The sequence below is a fragment of the Schistocerca cancellata genome, chromosome 8 (genome assembly GCF_023864275.1).
Source record: "Schistocerca cancellata isolate TAMUIC-IGC-003103 chromosome 8, iqSchCanc2.1, whole genome shotgun sequence".
In the NCBI taxonomy this organism is placed as follows: Eukaryota; Metazoa; Arthropoda; class Insecta; order Orthoptera; family Acrididae; genus Schistocerca; species Schistocerca cancellata.
This window is the reverse complement of record NC_064633.1, coordinates 577,767,681-577,778,563: the sequence shown is the minus strand read 5'-3', so window position 1 is coordinate 577,778,563 and position 10,883 is coordinate 577,767,681. Positions and strand designations below refer to the sequence as shown.

The 10,883-nt window shown below is 48.6% G+C and overlaps 1 pseudogene; it reads left to right on the top strand.

The window, feature by feature from the left end:
• Positions 1–4,490: 4,490 nt before the first annotated feature.
• Positions 4,491–4,608, top strand: LOC126095952 (5S ribosomal RNA; annotated as a pseudogene).
• The last annotated feature ends 6,275 nt before the right edge of the window (positions 4,609–10,883 follow it).

The following is a 10,883-nucleotide window of genomic DNA, read 5'->3' as shown; positions in this document are numbered from 1 at the left end:
CAGCTAATAGCAGTTGATATATTCCTCTCCACTTGAATGTAACCGGACCCTTCCGGCGAGGTACAATGGCACTGTTGAAAAGTGAAGGCACGTTAGCAATTGGAAGGGCCCCCCAGTCAAGGAGCTGGTGGACCAACAGACGCCAGGCGCTCTCGACTGGTAAGTGTTACGGCTGGCAGGTAAGAACGCTCCACTCGCGGCAAGACGTGGAGTGGCGCAGAGGGCGGCTCGGCTATTGTAGCCACCCCAGCCGCGGTCCCCGGCGCCGCTCGGCTAGATGGCCCTCCAGGGAGGCAGAGGCAGCTAACAAGTAACAAGCCCGCAGCAACAGGTCCCGCTGTCGCGCCTGACCGCCGGTCACCACTTAGCTGTCGTCGCCAGCTGGCGGCGCCACCACACTGGCGCCAGTCAGCTGTCCTGCTCATGAACGGCAATGCCCCAAGCCACAGGCAGTTGTCTGTCTGGCGTGAACGTCCATCAAACTACAGGGTGATTCAAAAAGAATACCACAACTTCAGGAATTTAAAACTCTGCAACGACAAAAGGCAGAGCTAAGCACTACCTGTCGGCGAATTAAGGGAGCTATAAAGTTTCATTTAGTTGTACATTTGTTCGCTTGAGGCGCTGTTGACTAGGCGTCAGCGTCAGTTGATGCTAAGATGGCGACCGCTCAACAGAAAGCTTTTTGTGTTATTGAGTACGGCAGAAGTGAATCGACGACAGTTGTTCAGCGTGCATTTCGAACGAAGTATGGTGTTAAACCTCCTGATAGGTGGTGTATTAAACGTTGGTATAAACAGTTTACAGAGAATGGGTGTTTGTGCAAAGGGAAAAGTTCTGGACGGCCGAGAACGAGTGATGAAAATGTAGCACGCATCCAGCAAGCATTTGTTCGCAGCCCAGGAAAATCGACTCGCAGAGCTAGCAGAGAGCTGCAAAGTCCACAAGTCCTACTAAAAAGGTTAGTTATGAAACCTTATCGTCAGCCCGTGACAGAGCACTTCATCACTGGCCTCCAAGAAGCCCTGATCTTACCCCCTGCGATTTTTTCTTATGGGGGTATGTTAAGGATATGGTGTTTCGGCCACCTCTCCCAGCCACCATTGATGATTTGAAACGAGAAATAACAGCAGCTATCCAAACTGTTACGCCTGATATGCTACAGAGTGTGGAACGAGTTGGAGTATCGGGTTGATATTGCTCGAGTGTCTGGAGGGGGCCATATTGAACATCTCTGAACTTGTTTTTGAGTGAAAAAAAAAACCTTTTTAAATACTCTTTGTAATGATGTATAACAGAAGGTTATATTATGTTTCTTTCATTAAATACACATTTTTAAAGTTGTGGTATTCTTTTTGAATCACCCTGTACATTGAAAGGCCAAAGAAACTGGTGTATCTGCCTAATACCGTGTATGGCCCCCACGAGCACGCAGAAGTGCCGCAACAAGACGTGGCATGGACTCGACTAATGTCTGAAGTTGACTGGAGGAAATTGACACCATGAATCCGTAAGTGTACGAGGGCGTGCAGATCTCTTTGGAAGACCACGTTCCAAGACATCCCAGATATACTCAGTAATGTTAATGTCTGGGGAGTTTAGTGGCCAGCGGAAGTGTGTTGCTGGAGCCATTCTGTACCAATTCGTGCTGGAATTGCCAAAGTCCGTCGAGATGCACAATGAAAATGAATGGATGCTGCTGATCGCACAGTATGCTTATGTACACCTGTCAGAGTCGTATCTAGACGTATCAGGAGGTTCATATCACTTCAACTGAATACTCCCCACACCATTACAGAGCCTCCACCAACTTGGACAATCCTCTGCTGACATGCAGGGTCCATGGATTCATAGACTCCATATCCGTACACGTCCATCTGCTCGATACAATTTGAAACGAGACTCGTCCGACAAGGCAATACGTTTCCAGTCATCAAGACTCCAATGTCGGTGTTGAAGGGCCCAGGCGAGGCGTAAAGCTTCGTGTACTGCAGTCATCAAGGGTGCAACAGTGGGTCTTCGGCTCCGAAAGCCATATCGAAGATGTTTCTTTGAATGGTTCACGCGCTGACACTTGTTGATGGCACAGCATTTAAATCTGCAGCAATTTGCGTAAGGTTGCATTTCTGTCACGTTGAACGGTTGTCTTCAGTCGTCATTGGTCCCGTTCTTGCGATGCCGGAGATTTGATGCTTTACCGTATTCCTGATATTCACGGTATACTGGTGAAATGGTCGTATGGCAAAATCCCCACTTCATCGCTACTTCGGAGACGCTGTGTCCCATCGCTCGTGCGCCGACTACAACACCACGTTCAAACTGACTTAAATCTTGATAAGCTGTCTCGAAAGTGGCAAGGTGGCAACGGATTCTAGAAATTACAAGCTACGTTTAATACAATTGCTTCAGTGAGGACCTGACTATGTCGATGGTCTTTCCACTTTTCCCACTAAATTTGGGCCAGGTAAACGCACTCATTCATAGACTGACGGTACCTGCTGACAACAAATCCGCCACGGTTCGTGAGTTCACAGGTAAAAACGTTAGACCACAGCAACTTACGTAATGGAAGATAGAACCCAAGAAAAAATTAACAGAAAGATTGACTTCCAGAACGTAGGTGGAAACGATTGAAAGGCGCAGCATTCCCCTCATTGCATAGCCATTATCTGCAGTCTGGTACTCACAGCCGTAGTGTTTAGTGATTATGAAGGTGACTGTACGATTTCACAGCGCAGTGCCAAAGAAACTGGTATAGGCATCCACATTCAATTACCCAGATACATAAACAGTCAGAATACGCCACTCCAGTCGGCAACGCCTCTAAGAGACAAGTCTCAAGCCAAGTTGTTGGATCAGTTACTGCTGCTGCAATGGCAGGTTATGAAGATTTAAGGGGGTTTGAACGTGGCGTTTTAGTCGACGCACGAGCGATGGAACACAGCATCTCAGAGGTAGCGATGAGGTGGGGATTTTTCCCATACGACGATTTGACGAATGTACCGTGCATATCAGGAATCCAGTACAACATAAAATCTGCGACATTGTGCGGTCGGAAAAAGATCCTGGAAGAACGGGACCGTCAACGACTGAAGTGAATAGTTCAATATAATAGAAATGCAACCATTCCGCAAATTGCTGCAAATTTCATTGCTGGGCCATCAACAAGTGTCAGCGTGCGAACCATTCAACGAAACATCTATATGGGCTTTGGGAGCCGAAGGCCCACTCGTGTACCCTTGATGACCACACGACACAAAGTTATACGCCTCGCCTCTGCCCGCCAACACCGACGTTGGACTGTTGGTGACTGGAAACATGTTGCCTGATCGGACGAGTATCACTTCAAATTGCATCGAGGGGATGGAGATGTACGAGTATGAAGACAACCTCATGAATCCATGGACCGGACATGTCAGCAGGTGTCTGTTAAGGCTGGTGGAGGCTATAGAACTGTGTGGGGCATGTGCAATTGGAGTGCTACGGGACCTCTGATACGTCTAGATATGACTCTGACATGGGAGACGTACGTAAGCATCCTGTCTGATCACCTGCATCGATTCATATCCATTGCGCATTCCGATGGACTTGGGCAATGGCAGCAGCATAATGCGACACCTCACACGTCCAGAATTGCTACAGAGTGGCTCCAAGAACATTCTTATGTGTTTAAACACTTCCACTGGCTACAAAAAATGGTTCAAATGGCTATGAGCACTATGGGACTTAACTGCTGAGGTCATCAGTCCCCTAGAACTTAGAACTACTTAAACCTAACTAACCTAAGGACATCTCACCCATCCATGCCCGAGGCAGGATTCGAACCTGCGACCGTAGCGGTCTCGCGGTTCCAGACTGCAGCGCCTAGAACCGCTCGGCCACCGCGGCCGGCCGCTGGCCACCAAACTCCCCAGAGATGAACATTACTGAGCATATCTGAGATGCCTCGCAATGTGCTGTTCAGAAGAGATATTCTCTCCTTCGTACTCTTACGGATTTAACGACAGCCTTGTAGGATTCAAGGTGTCAGTTCCCTCCAGCATTACTTCAGACATTAGTCGAGTCCATGCCACATGGTGTTGCGGCACCTCTGTTCGTGGGCCCCTACACGATTACAGGCAAGTGTACCAGCTTCTCGGGCTCTTCAGTGTATATTTTGTAAATGACGGTTTCAAAGTCTTAAGAGTTTACTGCGATCATAGTTTTTTCTGACATAGGCTTTTCAAACGCTGTACTTGTCTGAATTGCATTTAGTTGTTAATTGCGCTAAAGTCACTTACTACCTGTAAGCATTCATTCAAACAAATTATCACTATATTGAGACATTATATACAGAGGCAGGACAAGAATGTCGAAATACGAAAAACACAACACATTACCATGCCTAATTAGGTGCAGGAACCCATTGGTATTAAAAAGAGCTTTCAGTGGTCTGATACTGGATAAATAAAGGTGCATGACGGATTTAAAGCGAGTCTTGTACCACTCTTGGCAACGGACCTGTCGCAGTGGATACACCGGTTCCCGTCAGATCACCGAAGTTAAGCACTGTCGGGCGTGGCCGGCACTTGGACGGGTGACCATCCGGGCCGCCGCGCGCTGTTGCCATTTCTCGGGGTGCACTCAGCCTCGTGATGCCAATTGATGAGCTACTCGACCGTATAGTAGCGGCTCCGTTCAAAGAAAACCATCATAACGAGCGGGAGAGCGGTGTGCTGACCACACGCCCCTCCTATCCGCATCCTCAGCTGAGGATGACGCGGCGATCGGAAGGTCCAGATGGGCCTCTTGTGGTCTGAAGACGGAGACCACTCTTTCTGCAAAATAGTGGCAAGTTCAGGTAACGATGATGGAGGTAGAGAGCGATGACGCACACTTCTCTGCAAAGCAGACCACAAAGGCTCAGTAGCGTTGAGATCTGGTGTCTGTGATGGCCAGAGAAGATGCGACAGTTCATACTCGTGCTCACAAAACCACTCCTGGACGGTTCGAGCTGAGTGAACAGTGGTCCTGCCGTCTCTGAACAGAACACCGCCATAAAGCCGTCGGCACACGGACCGTGCATCCGAACGTTGAGCGTTGAGCGTGCCGAGTTTCTGACGTCATAGCGTGGAATAGCACGTTCGGGAGTCTTTTCGAACGTGCAGAGCAATATCTGGCATGTCAGATATTCTGAGCGTCCGTCTGAGCGTTGACCAATGAGATGGCACAACGCCACCTACGTCACACATACGCCGTCTCCCTTCAGTATAGAGTTGTGAGGCGCCATATTGGCATTCATTTCAAGCCTATATGTATATATGTCGTTTCTGAGCAACAGCAAATTTAGAATCACTAAAAAAAAACGTTAACTGTGTGATTCGTTCCAATAAAATAATGACAAACATCATATTCGTGGCAAAAGAATTATTGTAACTTGCGTATTATGAGAGTAGGCTATTTGAAGCCAGCGACACACTGAAGATCTACCCCAAAGGCATTGTTCTTGGTACAATTTGTTACAATTAAACTTCAATTTGTAACATATCTACGATTAAGGTTTCCTGCACGAGCTAAGATACTATGATTAGACATTTACAGTATGTTGTTGCTGTAGCGTAGCGCCTAGCGTGTCTCCCTCCACGATTATTTTGATGGGGCAGTGGTTCGTGTCTTGCCACTTCCAAATTTTTTTCCTAACATTCGCGTTTTTATTGGGTTCTGATACTTTATTATTAGTTATGTAAATATATGTTCACCTTTTTTGAGGGGTGAATTATGTAAATATATGTTCACCTTTTTTTGAGGGGTGAATTTGTTCGATTGGCTTAATCTACAGGACTTGTATAAAGATATTTTGCTCCTTTTTCTTTTTCGTTTCGTAATTAACGTGTTGCAAAGATTCTGCTACTGGTTAGGAACACTGATCAAGTAAGACTGACCTTGGGGTTTCACTAAAATGTGGGAATGATGAAATAATGTTTATGTTATGCGCAGAAGTATTCCAAATTTGTACAGCACTGTTTGTAATGGAACTTTTATAAACCTGTGTCCTTATTGATTGGACAAAGTACTTTCCTTTTCGTGGACGATGGAGGAAATGTGCGTTTTAACAGCGCTAATGTGGGAATTTTACGCGCGCCCGTTGAGTAAACAGTGTGATTTACGAACTAGAGACATCCCTCAACTGCCGCAGGAGTGCGTTGCGATCGCGTATACCACGTTGGGGCCCACGTACCGTATGTACGAGTCGCATCGTTCCTGAGCGTTCTGCAGCACGTTGAACTCGGCACGCTCAACGTTAACGTTCGACGCCACTTTCCGTGTGCCGACGGCTTTAGGCAGAACACATTGGTTCAAATGGCTCTGAGCACTATGGGACTCAACTTCTGAGGTCATTAGTCCAATAGAACTTTCAACTAGTTAAACCTAACTAACCTAAGGACATCACACACATCCATGCCCGAGGCAGGATTCGAACCTGCGACCGTAGCGGTCCCGCGGTTCCAGACTGCAGCGCCTAGAACCGCACGGCCACTTCGGCCGGCGGAGCACACATTGCACCATTGGATGGACACACAGAAAATAATCATGTAATCCTTAGCAGCAATGCGGCCTGGCAGGGGGCCGTGGAATAACTTGTTACGGCTTCCAAATCAGCACCGAACCCCAGTCGTGTTCCACTTTTGTGTCGTAGAAGTTGGAAACAGCGTGCAGCTGGACTCATCCGGCCAAACGGCTTTCTTCCATTGCTCCGTAGTCCAGGTTTCATGGCTTCGGCCGCACGCTTTACTATTGTGCGCGTTAGTATCATTAACGAGTCGTCTTGGAATTCCAGCTCACGCATCAATTCCATGTTTATGGCGCTCTCATTGTGTTGTTTCGGTGCTGCAGGATTCGTGAACATGATATCCAGTTCGGCAGTGACTTTTGGAGCGGTCGTCCTTTTAGTTTTCGTCGCAGTCCTAATCAATGACCGTCCCTCACTATAGCACAACACTTCACTTCCGTCCGCGTTGTGATTTAACAGATGATGTTTTTCCGCTTTCCGTCTACGGGGTATGAAACGGTGCCTCTTTTAACTCAAACACTTCGGCTAAGGTGGTTACGAAAGCACCGTCTGTAAGTCCACGTTGGAATTCACGTAGCTCCCACATAACGCACTCACAAATGCACAGAACGCTTTTCTGCCCACAGTTGGCATATGCAATTTAAGAAGGACATTGCTCAGCTGCCGCTCGTGGTCAAACGCAACAGCGCAACTTGGTGTATCGATATTTTCGGCCAGGCCTACATATTTTATTGTTATTTTACACTATTGGCCATTAAAATTGCTTCACCAAGAAGATGACGTGCTACAGACGCGAAATTTAACCGACAGGAAGAAGATGCTGTGATATGAAAATGATTAGCTTTTCAGAGCATTCACGCAAGGTTGGCACCGGTGGCGACACCTACAACGTGGTGATATGAGGAAACTTTCCAACCGATTTCTCATACACAGACAACAGTTGACCGGCGTTGCCTGGTGAAACGTTGTCATGCCTCGCGTAAGGAGTAGATATGCTACCATCACGTTTCCGACTTCGATAAAGGTCAGCTTGTAGCCTATCCCGATTGCGATTTATCGTATCGAGACATTGCTGCTCGCGATGGTCGAGATCGAATGACTGTTAGCAGAATATGGAATCGGTGGCTTCAGGAGGGTAATACGGAACGCCGTGCTGGATCCCAACGGCCTCATATCACAACCAGTGGAGATGACAGGCATCTTATCCGCATGGCTGTAACGGATCGTGCAGCCACGTCTCGATCCCTGAGTCAACAGATGGGGACGTTTGAAAGACAACTACCATCTCCACGAACAGTTTAACGACGTTTGCAGCAGCATGGACCATCAGCTCGGACACCGTGGCTGCGGTTACCCTTGACGCTGCATCACAAAAATGGTTCAAATGGCTCTGAGCACTATGGGACTCAACATCTTAGGTCATAAGTCCCCTAGAACTTAGAACTACTTAAACCTAACTAACCTAAGGACATCACACACACCCATGCCCGAGGCAGGATTCGAACCTGCGACTGTAGCAGCCCCCCGGTTCCGGACTGCAGCGCCAGAACCGCTAGACCACCGCGGCCGGCAACTGCATCACAGACAGGAGCGCCTGCGATGGTGTACTCAACGACGAACCTGGGTGCACGAATGGCAAAATGTCATTTTTTCTGATGAATCCAGGTTTTTACAGCATCATGATGGTCGCATCCGAGTCTGGCGACATCGCGGTGAACGCACATTGGAAGCGTGTATTCGTCATCGCCATACTGGCGTATCACCCGGCGTGATGGTATGGGGTGCCATTGGTTACACCTCTCGGTCACCTCTTTGAACAGTGGACGTTGCATTTCAGATGTGTTACGACCCGTGACTCTACCCGCCATTCGATCCCTGCGAAACCCTACATTTCAGCAGGATAATGCACGACCGCATGTTGCAGGTGCTGTACGGGCCTGTCTGGATACAGAAAATGCTCGACTGCTGCCCTGGCCAGCACATTCTCCAGATCTCTCACCAATTGAGAACGTCTGGTCAATGGTGGCCGAGCAACTGGCTCGTCACAATACGCCAGTCACTACTCTCGATGAACTGTGGTATCGTGTTGAAGCTGCATGGGCAGCTGTACCTGTACACGCCATCCAAGCTTTGTTTGACTCAATGCCCAGGCGTATCAAGGCCGTTATTTCGGCCAGAGGCGATTGTTCTGGGTACTGATTTATCACAAACTATGCACCCAAATTAGGTGAAAATGTAATCACATGTCAGTTCTAGTATAATATATTTGTCCAATGAATACCCGTTTATCATCTGCATTTCTTCTTGGTGTAGCAATTTTAATGGCCAGTTGTGTAATTCAAACGTTATGAATCTGGGACACAGTAAAAGTGGGGTTGGCAGCAAGTTGTGTTTGGGGGAGAGGAGGGAGAAGCAGCGACAAACTGTAAACCCTCCCACCCAGAATTGAACCCACGATCTCACGGGCCGATAAATGAAGATGCAGACGTGGGAGTTGTTGCGCCACGGAGGACTCACGACAAAAGATGTTGCTCCACCAACAGGAAAGTGAGAATGATGTTCGGGTCTGGGGACTGGAGTGGGGAGCCGTGTTGTCGGGTGGAGGCGATATGTTTACAGCGCGGTAGACTGGGATGCAGAGGACAAAGCTGGAGACGTATCGGCGAGATGAGAGGCGACAGCTGCCGAGCCAGCCGCGGCCAGGCACAAAGCCATTGTGGGGGCCGCCTCCTTTGTGCGCGCCGCTTGCTACAAAGTGCGGACGCCGCCAGCGCCGGCTGCGCTGCAGAACGCTGGACACTGCCGGCCCGCACAGCGCAGACCAGGAGGGAAGCGTACCCGTGCCGCTTCGGCCCGTCTGGGAAGCTGCACGTGCTTTGGGCGCGGCTGAATTTCATTTTCACTGCGGGACCGAACTTGCGGAAGACGAAAGTCTGTGGGCCGGACATGTCATCGTAGAAACTTCATGGAGGCCCTCAGGGTTCAGACTTTGAACCATTGCTTTTCTTGCCGTGTATCAATGGCGCTTCGTTTGGGCTTCATTCGTGTAACTGCCACTTATACGAGGTGCATTCAAGTTCTAAGGCCTCCGATTTTTTTTCTCCGGACTGGAAAGAGATAGAAACATGCGCATTGTTTTAAAATGAGGCCGCGTTCATTGTCAATACGTCCCAGAGATGGCAGCACAGTACGGCAGATGGAGTTTTACCGCCAGCGGCGAGAATGAGAACTGTTTTAAATACTTAAAATGGCGACGTTTTCCTTACTTGAACAGCGTGCAATCATTCGTTTTCTAAATTTGCGTGGTGTGAAACAAACTGAAATTCATCGACAGTTGAAGGAGACATGTGGTGATGGAGTTACGGATGTGTCGAAAGTGCGTTCGTGGGTGCGACAGTTTAATGAAAGCAGAACATCGTGTGACAACAAACCGAAACAACCTCGGGCTCGCACAAGCCGGTCTGACGACATGATCGAGAAAGTGGAGAGAATTGTTTTGGGGGTCGCTGAATGACTGTTGAACAGGTCGCCTCCAGAGTTGGCATTTCTGTGGGTTCTGTGGACACAATCCTGCACGACGACCTGAAAATTCGAAAAGTGTCATCCAGGTGGGTGCCACGAATGCTGACGGACGACCACACGGCTGCCCGTGTGCCATGTTGCCAAGCAATGTTGACGCGCAACGACAGCACGAATGGGACTTTCTTTTCGTCGGTTGTGACAATGGATGAGACGTGGATACCATTTTTTCAATCCAGAAACAAAGCGCCAGTCAGCTCAATGGAAGCACACAGATTCACCGCCAGCAAAAAAATTTCGGGTAACCCCCAGTGCTGAAAAAATGATGGTGTCCATGTTCTCGGACAGCGAGGGCGTAATCCTTACCCATTGCGTTCCAAAGTGCACTACGGTAACAGGTGCATCCTACGAAAATGTTTTCAAGAACAAATTCCTTCCTGCACTGCAACAAAAACGTCCGGGAAGGGCTGCGCGTGTGCTGTTTCACCAAGACAACGCACCCGCACATCGAGCTAACGTTACGCAACAGTTTCTTCGTGATAACTTTGAAGTGATTCCCCATGCTCCCTACTCACCTGACCTGGCTCCTAGTGACTTTTGGCTTTTTCCAACAATGAAAGACACTCTCCGTCGCCGCACATTCACCAGCCGTGCTGCTATTGCCTCAGCGATTTTCCAGTGGTCAAAACAGACTCCTAAAGAAGCCTTCGCCGCTGCCATGGAATCATGGCGTCAGCGTTGTGAAAAATTTGTACGTCTGCAGGGCGATTAGGTCGAGAAGTAACGCCATTTTCATCGATTTCGGGTGAGTAGT